The 14,264-nt window shown below is 36.3% G+C and overlaps 1 protein-coding gene across 3 annotated transcripts in view; it reads right to left on the bottom strand.

Moving 5' to 3' along the window:
* The window catches only part of KANSL1L (KAT8 regulatory NSL complex subunit 1-like), a 129,047-nt gene extending 116,550 nt beyond the window's left edge, over positions 1–12,497 (bottom strand). For 2 of the 3 annotated variants that reach the window (XM_008570407.1, XM_008570409.1), the window contains exon 1: positions 12,369–12,436. The gene's annotated coding sequence lies outside the window, so the exon portion shown is untranslated. Of the gene's footprint in view, positions 1–12,368 lie in introns of all 3 variants that reach the window. The other variant, XM_008570408.1, reaches the window with a different exon arrangement.
* Positions 12,498–14,264: the final 1,767 nt, after the last annotated feature.

Below are 14,264 nucleotides of genomic sequence, written 5' to 3'. Positions count from 1 at the left end.
TCACAGTGCTATTACTACCTGACATTGTATTACGTTCTAGGAAACAATACAGTTTAAGGGCAAAAACTCTATTTTGTTTAATGTTCTAATCACCAGCACTAGAATAATACCTGACACAGTAATTGTTATATATTTCTTGACTGAATTAATAAACGAACCAGTGGGTCATGATTTTTAAAGGCATTTCAGAATTTAGGAAGTCACAAGTAGTAACAACACCTATTTCAATTACTATTTTAAAAATAAATGTACAAATACAACAATATATAAAAAGGATAATATGTCACAACCAAGTGTGGCTTACTTCATGAATGCAAAACTGAATCAACATTAAAAAAAAAATTAATCATTAAAATTCACCATATCAAAAGACTAAAAAAGAAAAACCACATGATCGCAATAGATACAGAAAAAGCATTTAACACAATCAATATCCATTCGTGATTAAAAAAAAAAAAATAGCATATTACAAAGAAGAGGGAAACTCCTTAACCTGATAAAAAGCAACTACACAAAAGCTTATAGATCACATCATAATTAATGGTGAAAGCCTGAATGTTTTTGCCCTAAGATTGGGAATAAGGCAAGGTATATGTTCTCACTACTCACATTCAGAGCCATGCTGGAGGTCCTAATTACTGCAACAGGGTGAGAGAAAAAAAGAAATGAAAGGCATACAGAGTAGAAAGTAAGTAAAACTGTCTCTACTCACAGATGACATGATTTTCTACATAGAAAAATCCCAAGAAATCTACTAAAAAGCTCCTAGAAATACTGAGTTTAATAGGTGGCAGACACAAGGTCCACATACAAAAATCATTTATATTTTTATATACTATAAACAAAAACTAGACATAGAAATTTTTAAAACAGTAATAATTCCAATACCTCCCAAAACAGTAATAATTCCAATACTTCCAAAAATATTTAGGTATAAATCTAACAAAATATGTGCATGATCTATATACTGAAAAATATGACACAATTAAAAATATCAAGGAGACCTAAATAAATGTAGCAATCCATGTTCATGGATTAAATTATTCAGTATTGTTATGATGTTAATTATCCTCTGGTTTATCTGAAAGATTAAACACAATTCCAATCAAAATCTTGGCAAGATTTTTGCTGATATTGACAGGCTGATTCAAAGGTTTATATGGAAAGTCAAAAGAACTAGAAAAGCCAAAACAACTTTGAAAAAAGAACAAAGTTGAAGGACTCATACTACCTATCAATTTCCTGTTAAGACAGTGTGGAATTGCCAAAAGGATGGACATATAGATCAATGGAAAGAATAGAGAGCTCTGAAATAGAGAGAGAGAGAGAGAGAGAGAGAGAGAGAGAGAGAGAGAGAGAGAGAGAGAGAGAGAGAGAGAGAGAGAGAGAGAGAGAGAGAGAGAGAGAGAGAGAGAGAGAGAGAGAGAGAGAGAGAGAGAGAGAGAGAGAGAGAGAGAGAGAGAGAGAGAGAGAGAGAGAGAGAGAGAGAGAGAGAGAGAGAGAGAGAGAGAGAGAGAGAGAGAGAGAGAGAGAGAGAGAGAGAGAGAGAGAGAGAGAGAGAGAGAGAGAGAGAGAGAGAGAGAGAGAGAGAGAGAGAGAGAGAGAGAGAGAGACACACACACACACACACACACACACACGGTCAACTGATTTTTTTTTTTTTTTTTTTGACAAAGATGCAAAGGCGATTAAGTGTAGAAAGATTAGGGTTTTTTTGTTTTTTAAAAAACAAATAGTTCTGGAACAATTGGACAAACATATGCAACAAAAATGAACCTTAAAACATAATTCATGTCATATAAAAATGGTCAGGCTCATCACAATGAATCATGGATGTAAATGTAAAACCTAAACCTGTAAAACTTTAGAAAAAAATTTAGAAAAAGATTTTAGAGAAAATCTTTGTGACACTGAGTTAGGCAAAGATTTTTTAGATATGACACCAAAAACATTAAAAATAATAAATAATAATCTGGACTTCCTCAAAATTAAAATAAATACTAAATAAACATTTTTAAAAAGTTATTTAAAACAGAACAGTTTGGGAGCTTCTGACAATATATTCAGAAGATATGTATTAAGGAGTCAGTGGAAATTAGATGTGCATACGACTAAAAGTCACTATGTTTATCACTTGGGTTAACTCTGAGTAATGGTTTTGACCACTATACAGTTTAAAATTGTATTTATTCTTAATTGGGTATTATTTCATTTATATGCATAATGGACAACTGGTTAGAGGCAGAATATATAAGGAATACTGATATGAAATGCATAAAATAATGCATAATAATAATAATTCTATAAATTCATCTCAAGATGATGTCTATTAGTTCCATAAGGTATATTCCATGTGATCAAAATTCTTCTATAGCACTTTAAATGTGTCTCCAGTATTTCAGAAACTATTTTAAAAACAAATCAATGAGAATACCTAGCTACAAGTAAAGCCATTTGGTTTTCATTTGGTGCATAAAGGTTATCCATACCACAATATATAGAGAGAGAAGTGCTCATGAATGGCAGATGAGAAACTATGACATCCTTCAAAACGAAAATTCATAAATTATGGAAATAAGCCAGTTGACTCTTTGTAAAGCAGGAAATAAAGAAATGGCCAACAGTAAGTCATAAAAATAATTTTGTTTATTTTTGGTAGAAGCTAGATTTTTAATCTCTATTGAATATATATTCAATCTAAAACCAAACATTCGCCAATTCAGTTAATACATATTATAAGCAACATGTGACAGACTCTATCCTAGGAACTAGAAAGATGGCCTTGAACATAACAAATAAGGTTTCTATTCTCACAGAGCTTATATTCTAGCAAATGGTAGCTATAGAATAAATTAGAAAAAAAAATCAAGTACATAAGGGTTCTAAAAGTGTCTTTATGAAAATTAAACACAGTATAACAAAGACAATATTAGGGTAGGAGTAAACTTAGATTTGCAGATGAATGAGGAAAGGCCTCTGTTGGTGACATCTGCTCTGAGACCTGAAATGACAATAACAAGCTAACCAAGAATTTAGGGTATGTGCCTTCCAAGCAAAAAAGGATAATAGAAAGCTTTAAGGCAGAAATAAATTTGGTGTGTTTGTGAAACAAAAATGGCAAATATGTCTAGAAGATAATGAGCCAGAGAGAAATAGGAAATAAGATCAGAGAGGCAGATAGTGTTCAAACCATGGACATTTTATATGGTCAAAGAAAAACCACTACAGATTCAGGTGAGGGAGTAACATGATCTGATTGACATTTTTATTTTTAAAAAATTATTACTCTGGCTGTTCTGTAGAGAAATGATTTGTAATGGAGCAAGAACAGAAGTAGAGAGACCAGTTAGGAAGCTACTGAAGTAATCCAAGTGAGAGATGGTACTTGTGGCTTGGACTAGTGAGGCAGTAGGAAATGAATGAATTTAGAACATGTTTCAAGATAGAGTAAACAAGACTTTTGAAGGTCAAGATTTTATGGGGCTTAAGGGAAAGAATGGAATCAAGGATGATTCCCGGGTTTTTGGGTTGAGTAACTCATGGTCAGTGGTGCTATTTTCTGAAATGGGGCAGAACTAGGGAGACAGAATATTCAAGAAGAAAAAAATAAAAAGTTCTATTTTGTATATGTTATATTTGAAGTGCTTATTAGCCATCCAAATGCAGGTAGCTGGACAAACAAGTCTAGAGTTCAAGCAAGAGGTCACAGTTAAAGACATTATTTGGAGGAGTCACAGGCATATAAATAGTATTTAAAGCTAAGGGACTAGATGAGTTTATCTAGGGAAAGAGTATAAGCAAAGAGAAAGGAGCCCAGGATCAATGTAGCGGGTTCACTCACATTTATCTGAGCAAAGGAGGAGCTAAAAAAGGAGGATGAGGCCTAACAGGAGACTGAAAAGATCACCACTGAGGTAGAAGGAAACTCAAGAGTGTATGGAATCAAGATACCAAAGTATTTAAAAGTGTACAAAGCATACAGGGTCAGTTCTGTCAAATACTAAAGAGGTTAAGTAAGATGAGGATAAAGAAGTGACCAATGACATATTACTTTTTATGAACTCTGTTGAAAAGTCTTGCTTTTTTTTTCAGTTAAATGTAAATTAAAGTAGTCCCCAATTCTCCTGCCTGTGCTAGCTTTCCACATGAAAGAAGGAAAACACCCAACCTCAGTGCCCTCTAGCCATCCTACCCCACCTAAGAGGAGGAGAAATTGAGAAGCACTTGCAAAGTTCACAGCGCTAGGGCACAAGCTCACTAAAAGACAGATCTAATCACTGGACTATAGACCACCTCTCCTACCCCCATATCTTATTAAAGGCCTATTTACTAGAGTTTCTTTTACTCAATACATTATGTCCAGCTTTCAACAAAAGATTACAAGGCATAACAAAAACCAAAAAAACATTTTAAAGAGACAGAGCAAACATGAGAACCAGATTCAGATATGACAGATATGTTGAAATAATCGGACTAGAAATTTTAAACAACCATGATTCACATGCTAAGGGCTCTAATAGAAAAAACAGACAACATGCAACAATACAAGGATAATGTAAGCAGAGAGACTGAAATTCTAAGAAAATCAAAAAGAAATGCTAGAGATGAAAAACATGGTGACAGAAATGAGGAATGCCTGGCTTGGATTGATTTGTGTCCCCCAAAGTCCACGTATTAGAAACTTAACCCCCACTGTGACAGTATTAAGAGGGTGAGAAATCCAGTTATGGTAATTGAAAGGTGGATCCTTGAAAAGGTGATTAGATGGTAGGACCATACACTCATGAATGGACTGATCCATTTTGGGAATAATGGGAGTGCTTCTGGCGGCATTAAAAGGAGAGTGGATGAGGAGGTTAATCTCTATGCACCTGCCATATTTTCCATGTGACATCAGCTTTGCTGTGAAGAGTCATTACCCACCAACAAGGATGTGTTCCCTGGACTTTGGACTTCCTAGCCTCCAAAACTGTAAGCAATAAATTTCATTTTCTTACTAATTACCCAGTTCCAGGTATTTTTTTATGAGCAACAGAAACAGACTAATACAATGCCTTTGATGGACTTATTAGTAGACTAGGTATAGCTGAGGAAAGAAGCCCTGAGCTTGAAGATACTCATATATCAATGGAAACCTCCAAAACTGAAAAGAAAACAGAAGACTGAAAAGAAAAAAAAAAAAAAAAGAAAAAAATCAGAACAGAATATTCAAGAACTGTGGAACAACTACAAATGGTATAACTGACACATAATGGGAATACTAGAAGCAGAAGAGAAAAAAGGACACAAGAAATACTTGAAACAATCATGACTGAGACTTTCCCAAATTAATGTCAAACACCAAACCACAGAACCAGGAAGCTCAGAGGAACATCAAGCAGGATGAACGCCAATACATAGCACATATCTCTTGGTAAATTAAGTACTGTATTAAAATTATATTACATGAAATGATATACATTAATTAATAGAATACTTACAATATATAATAGTTCATTTAAAAATTGTTACTAAAAATTACTTTTTTATCACATATTTTTCCCAAAAGAATGAAAGCTATATGAAGGGAGGTTTTGTATGTTTTCATTCACTGCTGTATCCTAGAATATTGTTTGGCATATAGCAGGCTCTTAATAAATATTTCTTGAATAAATATTATCCAAAATGATAAAATTATTTTAAAATTTCAAGGAAGATGGCTCATGAGATATTTTACTATGAAGGTGAAAAAGTTAGAAAACTTAGTACAGAAAGTCACTGTCCAATAGAAATATGATGTGAGCTACATGTGTAATTTTAAACTTGTTACTAGACATATTTTAAGTAAATGCAAAAAGGGAAAATTAATTTTAATTTCATTTAACCCAATATATACAAAATATTATCGTGTCAACATGTAATCAATATAAAAATATCTTGATGAGATATTTTACATTTTTTGGTATATGTGACAAGTCTTCATAATCCAGTGTTTATTTTACATTTAGCAAAATCTCAATGTGGTAATAGCCACATTTCAAGTGCTCAATAGTCACACGTGATTAGAGACTACTGTACCGAACAGTAGTAAGTATGAAGTATATAATCTCTCTAAGTAACCAGGAATCAACCATTAGCTATAATAATTCAGTTCCCAAATTTTTTAGCCCAATATATTATTTAATATTTGAGGGTACCTATAGTATTCCACGCTACACAGAAAAAATATAAAAAAGGCAAAGCCTCAAAAGCTAAGAAGCATCTTGATCTTCTTATTAGTTTCTAATTATTCAGTTTTCTAATAATACCCATAATGCGAGGCGGGGGGGGGGGGGGCAAGGGGGACAGAGTATTTGGATCCTAGCTAAATCTAAGAAATATCTTTCCAGCTTCTTAAATACTATACTCCGGGCAACATCATCACCTTGGATTATTTTGTATACACCCAAAATACTCAGGCACAATGGGTCCCTTTTGTAAAAGACTTTAGTCTGGTGATATGGGACTTAAAAGAATCTGGAAGGGAGAAAACTGGGAAAAAATTAAACTCCTTTTGGTCACAATATACAGAAACTAAAAAATCAAGCTAATAGAATTTAAGTAAAACTACAAGTTAAGAAATTATATCAGTACTCAATCAAAGAAAGTAACTAGATAGATAATCTTTATTCTATGCCAATAGGGAACAGTTCTAGATAATCCAAAAACCAATTATATTTCTTTGGTATGAATTTCACTTTCATGTTTTTACAAAAGACTTTTCAACTTACACTACTGTTTAAATAAAAAAGAAAAAATTCCTTAGCACACTGGCAGCCCATAAATTTTACGGATGGGGAGAAAAAAAAAAAAACCTCACAAAACAGTCTGTTGTAAAACTATTACAGACTATCAACCATGTAAATAATCTTCCAACAAACATCCAGAACTCAATATATATCCATTTTCTTAGAAGTCTCATAAAGAAGACCAACCAGAGAGAGAATTTCAGTAAGACAAGCCAAAGTTTACGATTTAAAATAATAAACATTTTTTAAAACTACAAAGAACCAAAACCTTTTTCATTCATTTTTATTATGAAAAATTTCATTATTATAAATAAAATTAAATTCATCCAGTACAAACAATGGGAGAGAAATTGTAAAGTTATATCTGTACCATAAATTATAATCTAACTTGTGGTCTACAATTTAATCCAAAGAACATTCATTGTGAATTAAAGAAGGCATTGTTGTACTGAAATTGTTTTACTACAAATAAAAGGCTTTGCTCTGTTGTCTACAGAATGTTTCCTTTAGTGGCTTAATCTGCATCATTAAGATTTATAAATCATATGTATTGATCAATTCAGCATTAATTAAATGCATTCTGATCCCTTGGACATCATGAAATATTCTAAGAGCTACCATCCCTGAAAAGCAGCATGCACACGGTAAGATAATCAGCAAGTCAACAATTACTGAGTTGGTCCAGACACTCTGTAAACAAGCCTTTACAAATTCATATATAGGTCACATATTCCAATTAATTTCTGACATACTTTCTATAGAAAAATAAAATATTTGCTAATCTACTCTTTCTACCTTCAAAGTTGGAACTGATAATCTAAATAAGAAACTCTTCCTCCTGAGAATGAACATTGAAGACCAAATCTGATTTGGTGTTCCCTAAAATACTGTTCCATACTTTGATTACAATTTAGTCCACGGAAAATATCCTATCCAAATCTACCCTTGAACATTAAATTTATTCTTTTTAATTGGAATCTTGATAATACCAGTTCCTCAAATGCAGAGCAGTAAAACAAACTAGAATAAATATCAGAAAGAAGGCAGATTTTATCCTTATGCTAAAAGAAAGTGAAAAGACTACGAATAGTATTTAGAGAGGGGGAAGAATTCTGAAGCACAGTCAAATATTAAATTATTTCCACACTTATGACTTAATTGTGTTTCAGATAGCCGACCCATACTAATAACAGTAAGAAAAAAAAGTAGAAAAAAATTATTTTAGCAAAATATTAGAACTCCTCTTAAACATTACTAAAATACAAAGGGAGTCAGAATTTCTAACCTGTAACACATAAAGGAAAAATCCAACTAAAACAAAAGTAAGAAGCATGAGTTCCCACTGGTACGGTTTTATTCCTTAAATATATAGGAATTAATGGAAGCTGGGATTACAAAATACAGTGTGTGTTTTCAAGATTTCTTTATGCCACTTTATGGGAATTTTCAATTTACAGCAGAAAACACTGCAGTAATTGGCATGACCAGTGCTCAGTACTTCGTATTCAATGGTGTTTATAAGTAAGAACTTCTTCCACTTTGAAAACTATCCCTAAAAAGGAATTCTCTTTGAAGACTAAAGGAATTTAATTAAAGATAAAACCACTTGGGTGGCCACATAACACATCAAACAGATCATACTTCAAGCAGAATTATTATTATTCAGTGCATGACTCATAGGAATATAAATGAAGAATCATTTTTTTTCTATGTACATCAACTTGGATCCAGTTTACATTTAGAAGTGCATTATCACATTGGCTTCAAATTAACATTTTACATTTTGGCTTCAATTTAACTTCACCTGATTAAACGTTATTAATGACTTACTACCAAATAACACAGTTTTTAATTACTAAAAATAACATACCTGAGAGACTACTGTACTGAACCTAAGAGAATTCTTTGTCTTAATAGGACTGGGAAAAAAGCCTCGATTTTACAAACGAATATATAAAAAGTTCAGAAGCATTTAAAAATATTAACAAAGCCTCAATATTATCAATGAATTTTCACAACCATATAGAAATAAGTATTTCTAAAACCTAAAAATAAGATCAAGTATTAAAAACTTCCATTATGAACTGCCGTCAGATTTTCATTATAGACTGTCTACCAACAAGTATAACATTACCATTTTTTCTTAACATTTGCTGGGTATTTATTTATCCCACATGATTAGAGAATAAGGAGCACAGCTCAGTGAAATATCCCTTCGGTACAATATTTAAAAGAAAAAAAAAATAGAAGTCTTTTGGAAATGACTTAGGCATAGAAATACCCTCCATGCCTTTCTAAATTAAACATACTGAAAGTAATGTAAGATTGTATTGTAAATCAGGGACATCATTATGTACAATATTCCATTATAGTACTGTAATGCAGTAACTACTTTAAGGACAAAGATATGACATGACATGCTTTAAAGTCTGTAAATTTGTTGCTAATTCCCCATTAGCTGTCACTTCTTTTGAAAGCAACCCCATTACTTGCTGTTCAAAACTTGGCAAACCCAATTAGTAAACAATCCTAAACACAAATGTAAACCTGAAGGAAGCAGCTTTGTGCCTCCTTCAACTACCTAATAGTACTGTATAGACAAAAGTAAAAGGATATGTACACAGATAACTGGATGAAGACATGAAAACAAGAATTACATATTGCATATCAGGTTTATGTGGTAGATTAAATGGAAGTACAGAATGCCATAGGCAATAATAGATGGGCCATTAAGAACAATCTAAAAAAAACAAAGGAACTTTAGACACTAGAAATCTTTTTATCAAACACATAGAAGGCTACAAGTGAAACTAGAATGATCAGAGTGAAACCTTTAATTCCACAGTAGACAGATGAATGAATAAACAAATAAGTCTAAGTTATCATTACAAATGGCATCAAAATTGGATGAAGCTCTTGGATAATGCAGCAGTTGGACAATGGGAACTAAGGTTAATGGACCTTTCAGTAGACAACTGTGGTAAGATCAGTGAGGCCCCACCTGAAGGAAGTATTCAAGTAATGACTCAGTCAAACAGTAATAGTAGGTTCCTTATAGTATATTCATAAATTAAGACAAAAATAAATATCACAATTTCGTGACCTTCCAGAGATAAAAAAGGTAAATATTAATAGCCAATTGGCAAGTGTTTATTGAACACTCACTAAGTAATTTGTAGTATGTCAAATATGAAACATATTTCCTTCACTCAAGCACCTTATAAGTTAGGAAAATAAAATAGATGCATCACAGACATAAATAAAAAAAAACTTTAAACACAAATTAAAGCTAGGTTTTTCATTTTAAGGTTAATACTGGATGATGAACAAAGACTTAATGGGAGGCATGCTCATACCATTAGATGAGTGTAAATCAATACAATATTCAGGAAAGTAGTTTGGTGACATTACAAGTCGTTAAACAAAAACAAAAAAAGACCCAGCAATTCCTTTTCTACAAATCAAGGGGTGGAGGAATTTCAAATATTTACGTAAAAGGCTATTTTCCACAGTGAAATTTATACCAAAAAACACTTGAAATATCCCAAACATCTGCCAATAGGAAAAACATAAAATATGACAGTTACATGACAAAATGTTAAGTGGCTATTAATTTTTTCAAAGAATATTTAATGATATTAGAATGTGTCCGAGTTAAAGTTAAATGAAGATACCATATGATCCCAGTTTTTGGAAAAATATACATATACACATAGACAGATATTTTAAAAAAGGTACAAACTATTTTTATTTTTCGTATTATTTCTCTTCTTTGCACTCGTCCCTACTTTCCCAATTGTTTTATAATAAATAAGATTTAACAAAATAAGCAATTATTATTTTAAAAGACACAGATTATGAAACAAAATTAAAATGTAAATGTAAAAAGTCAACGTGATAGAATTGGCCTAGATTAAGAAGAGTTTCATGTAAAAAATCATGCCAGAAAGGTTGGGAAGAGAAGTAATAATAATTTATGTAGACTAAAACTACGAGGTGGAGTATTATCGTGACAAAAAAAAAAAGCTATGAGGAAATGGTGGCAGACCTTGACACTGATCTAAGTAGGTGGAATCAAAGGTAACAGTTACAACAGATTTTGAAGATTATCAAATATATCCTACTTTATGCTTCATTCATTGCTTATATTCTTCCAACATGCCAACTTCTAAAAACTGACTTGTGTCATAAAAATCATATCACTTAGCAATTTCTGTACTTGCAAAGTTAGTAAAAATCACAAATCCCTTTTACAAGACATTTGATCATCATAACAATTTCTTAAGACAGGGACCATATTATGAAACTATTTACAAGAGGAAACAGATTTGAGATCAGAGAGGCTGTGACTTGCCCAAGGAAATGGCTAGTTAGTAAGAATTGGAAACGGCAGAGACCACTCACTGCAAAGCCTCTTTCTCAAGCAATCTGCGTTCCAGAACACCAGGTTTTTCTACAATATTGAATTATTTTTAGGAAAACTTTTTCCTAGTCAAAAACACTGCCGGTTTTGTCTGCAGTCTTCATAAATATTTCATTTAGGTTTTGTTGCTAACAAACCTGTCCTATCAGTCAGTATTTAAAAAACATTTCTACTGACACGAAATTAAGCAAACTGATTAAGGAAGGACGAAGGAAGGGAGTCTAAAATCTCGCCAGCATACGACTGTTCTTAAGTCTGGAAAATCAAAAACACAATATGCTTCCCACAGTTAAAACAAAACAACAACAAAAAAACCCCACAAGTCTCCCTACTCCTCATCGGAGAGGCGGAGCGGTCAGGGAAGGAACCAAAGACTAATTCCCCCGGAGTAAGAAAACATGACAAGAACGTTCAACTAGTGCCGGCACGCTTGGCTGTAAAGCCCAGCCTCTTCCTTCCCTGTGGTTTCTGAAAACGACCAAAACATAGTCCTGCATTTCTCGCTACCAAACACCGCACATTTTTTCCAGCAAGACCGATCCCGTCCTCAGCACACCCAGAAGTGACACGAACTTGAAAGCATCATCCCTCAATATCCTCTAGGATCTCCGATATCCCATCTAATTATAGAGGCCAAATCAACATTTCCCTGAATTAAAATGAAATAAGTAAAGTAAGGGTCACATCTAACACAGACAACCCCGCCTCCCCAAAACAGCTACCCCAAAACAGCCGTCACCACACCCGTAATTGGTGAGGTGCTGCCGCTGAGTCTAGGGGCGGGCCCCGAAGACCACGTGTTCTGCCTTCTGCGCACGCGCAAGCCAAAACAAAAGGGAGGCCTGCCAAGCCCCGCCCCTCCCCACGTGACCCGCGCCTAGGTACGCCCTCACCCTTCCCTCCACCTCTTTCTCCCCTCCGCCCTAGCTCCTGCCAACGCTGTTACGTTTAGCCGTTTAAATTTGGCTAAGGTCTGACCCCTGCCCAGAGTGCGATCCTGTGCCGGGACCCAGAGTCCAACAATCCAGAGGATTCGGGGGCCGGAGGGGCTTCCCGATGGTCGCCTGACCCACAAGTCCACCCGGCCGACTGCTGCCGTCTCCCCTCCCCGCGCTGCCACCGTCCCCGACAGGCGAGACCCACCCCCTGAGCCCGCCGCTGAGACGCCGGCCACTCGCCTGCTGGGGCGCCCAGGCTCCCCTCCGCCGCCGCACCTTCGGTCCGGCCGTGGTGGGGGCTGCTGAAGTGATCTCTAGCTGTCCGCCCGCCTCCCCCCACCCGGGGCGCCGCTGACTCCTCTGCAGAGCGCGCCCCGCTCCCGCCCCAGCCGCCGCCGCCGCGGTTTAACAGTCCGCCCGCTCCCTGCAGCTCCGGGCAGCTCGGGGGACCGAACCCAGCCGCGGTGGGGGGTAGTGGGCGGGGCCGGCGCTGGCCAATGGCAACGGGGGAGGGGCCGTGCCATGCAAACGACAGCGGGTGGCGGGGAAACCCCGGCAGGGGCGGGACCTACAGAGCGGCTCGGAGCGTTCTGGAAGTGGTCGGAGAACGACGCCCGAGGTCTGCTGCAGAGGCGTCGCTATTACCTCAGGGCGGGCTTCGCGCAGCTCTCGCTTCTTCCTTCCCCTTTCCCTGGGCCAGCCCGGGGGAAAAAAAAAAAAACTGCTGGGCGACTTCCCACCCCTGCTTTGCTATTTCTGTGCTGTGACAGGAAAAACAAAGCGCTGAGGAAACTCGGGCGACTTCACGCCCTGCCGTCCGGACCCAGAGCCGCCGCGGCTCCTGGCGTCCCAGTGCCCAGGCCTCAGCACTTTGTCACCGTGGTGGAGTCGCCGCGTCTCCGTGCTTTGGTTTGTGTTGGGGCCGTGCTCTCGAATCCGAAGTCATAATTCTCTACGCCTTCAGAGGGGCCCTGAAATAAGTGATAAATTTGCCTTGGATCCAGCTGGGTTTTCTGATTTTATATAAAATCAGGAGCCGCCAGAGCAAGCATTTTTAAGTCTCTACAAAACTGGTTTGTAGAGTAGTGTTGGAGCTAATTGTGCTCTGCAGGAGCGCAGTCACGGAAACAAACAGCTACGGGGAGATGGTTGGCCAGGAACACAGAAAAACGTCGCTGAGAGCCTCGCACCTGGCCCAGGACTCCACTCACCACGTAACTACACGGGCATTTCCCCAGCCACGCACTCAGTACTTTTTAAAACTGAACTCTAAATATAGCTCCTTAGATGATGGGTTATAGGCTTTCCTAAGCACCTAATTTTCACATGGAATGATGCAGGGGATGAAGCGCACTGGAACTTCGGATCCAGAATGACAATTGCCATATTTCAACCTTATTAATTAGGTAATATCCCAGGGGTTGGGGGGGCGGGGTGGAATCCAAGGAATTGGAGTTGTAACAAAGCATAATCCGTAACACAGACTACTGGAATTGGAAAATGAACTTCTTGTTACTTGTCCTTCGAGTAGATTGTGACATAACTGAAATAATTTTTACAACAAGCTGCATTTATTGAAGAGAATACTTTTTAAAAATTGCACAAAACAATCAATAGTTGTACCTTAGTGTGGGGCAAGGGAAGAGTTTCAGGAAATTGGTTTACTTTCATTGGAACAAAAATTGTAAGCTAATGATGTGTTGTGAAAATAATTGAATCATCAAATACTTATTGGATATTTGCCATATTCAGTGGGATGTCCTAGTCCCTGGGGATAGAAATATAAAAACAAACAAGGTATTAAAAATATCTGAGGGCTGGCCTATTAGCTCAGCTGGTTAGAGCATGGTGCTGATAACACCAAGGTCAAGGGTTCTATCCCTGTACATGCCAGCAGACAAAAAAAAAAAAAAAAAAGTTTTAAAAAATCAGCAGTCTGAGATGTCAAACAAGCATATTTTCACATAGCTCAAAGAAAGATTTTGGATTTGAGCTAAGTTTTAACAGACTTTAGGCAGAGAAGAGAAGGCATCAATAGTTCAGAAGATAGTATCCTGAAGTGGCTTGAGTAGAGGTTGTGTGTATCCTATTACTGGGGTAGAAAAGTACATTGTCAACTAGATTGAGTAAATCTTG

This window comes from Galeopterus variegatus, unplaced genomic scaffold, assembly GCF_000696425.1.
Source record: "Galeopterus variegatus unplaced genomic scaffold, G_variegatus-3.0.2 Scaffold600, whole genome shotgun sequence".
In the NCBI taxonomy this organism is placed as follows: domain Eukaryota; kingdom Metazoa; phylum Chordata; class Mammalia; order Dermoptera; family Cynocephalidae; genus Galeopterus; species Galeopterus variegatus.
The sequence above is the reverse complement of the archived record's forward strand: the minus strand, read 5'-3'. Positions and strand labels throughout refer to the sequence as shown.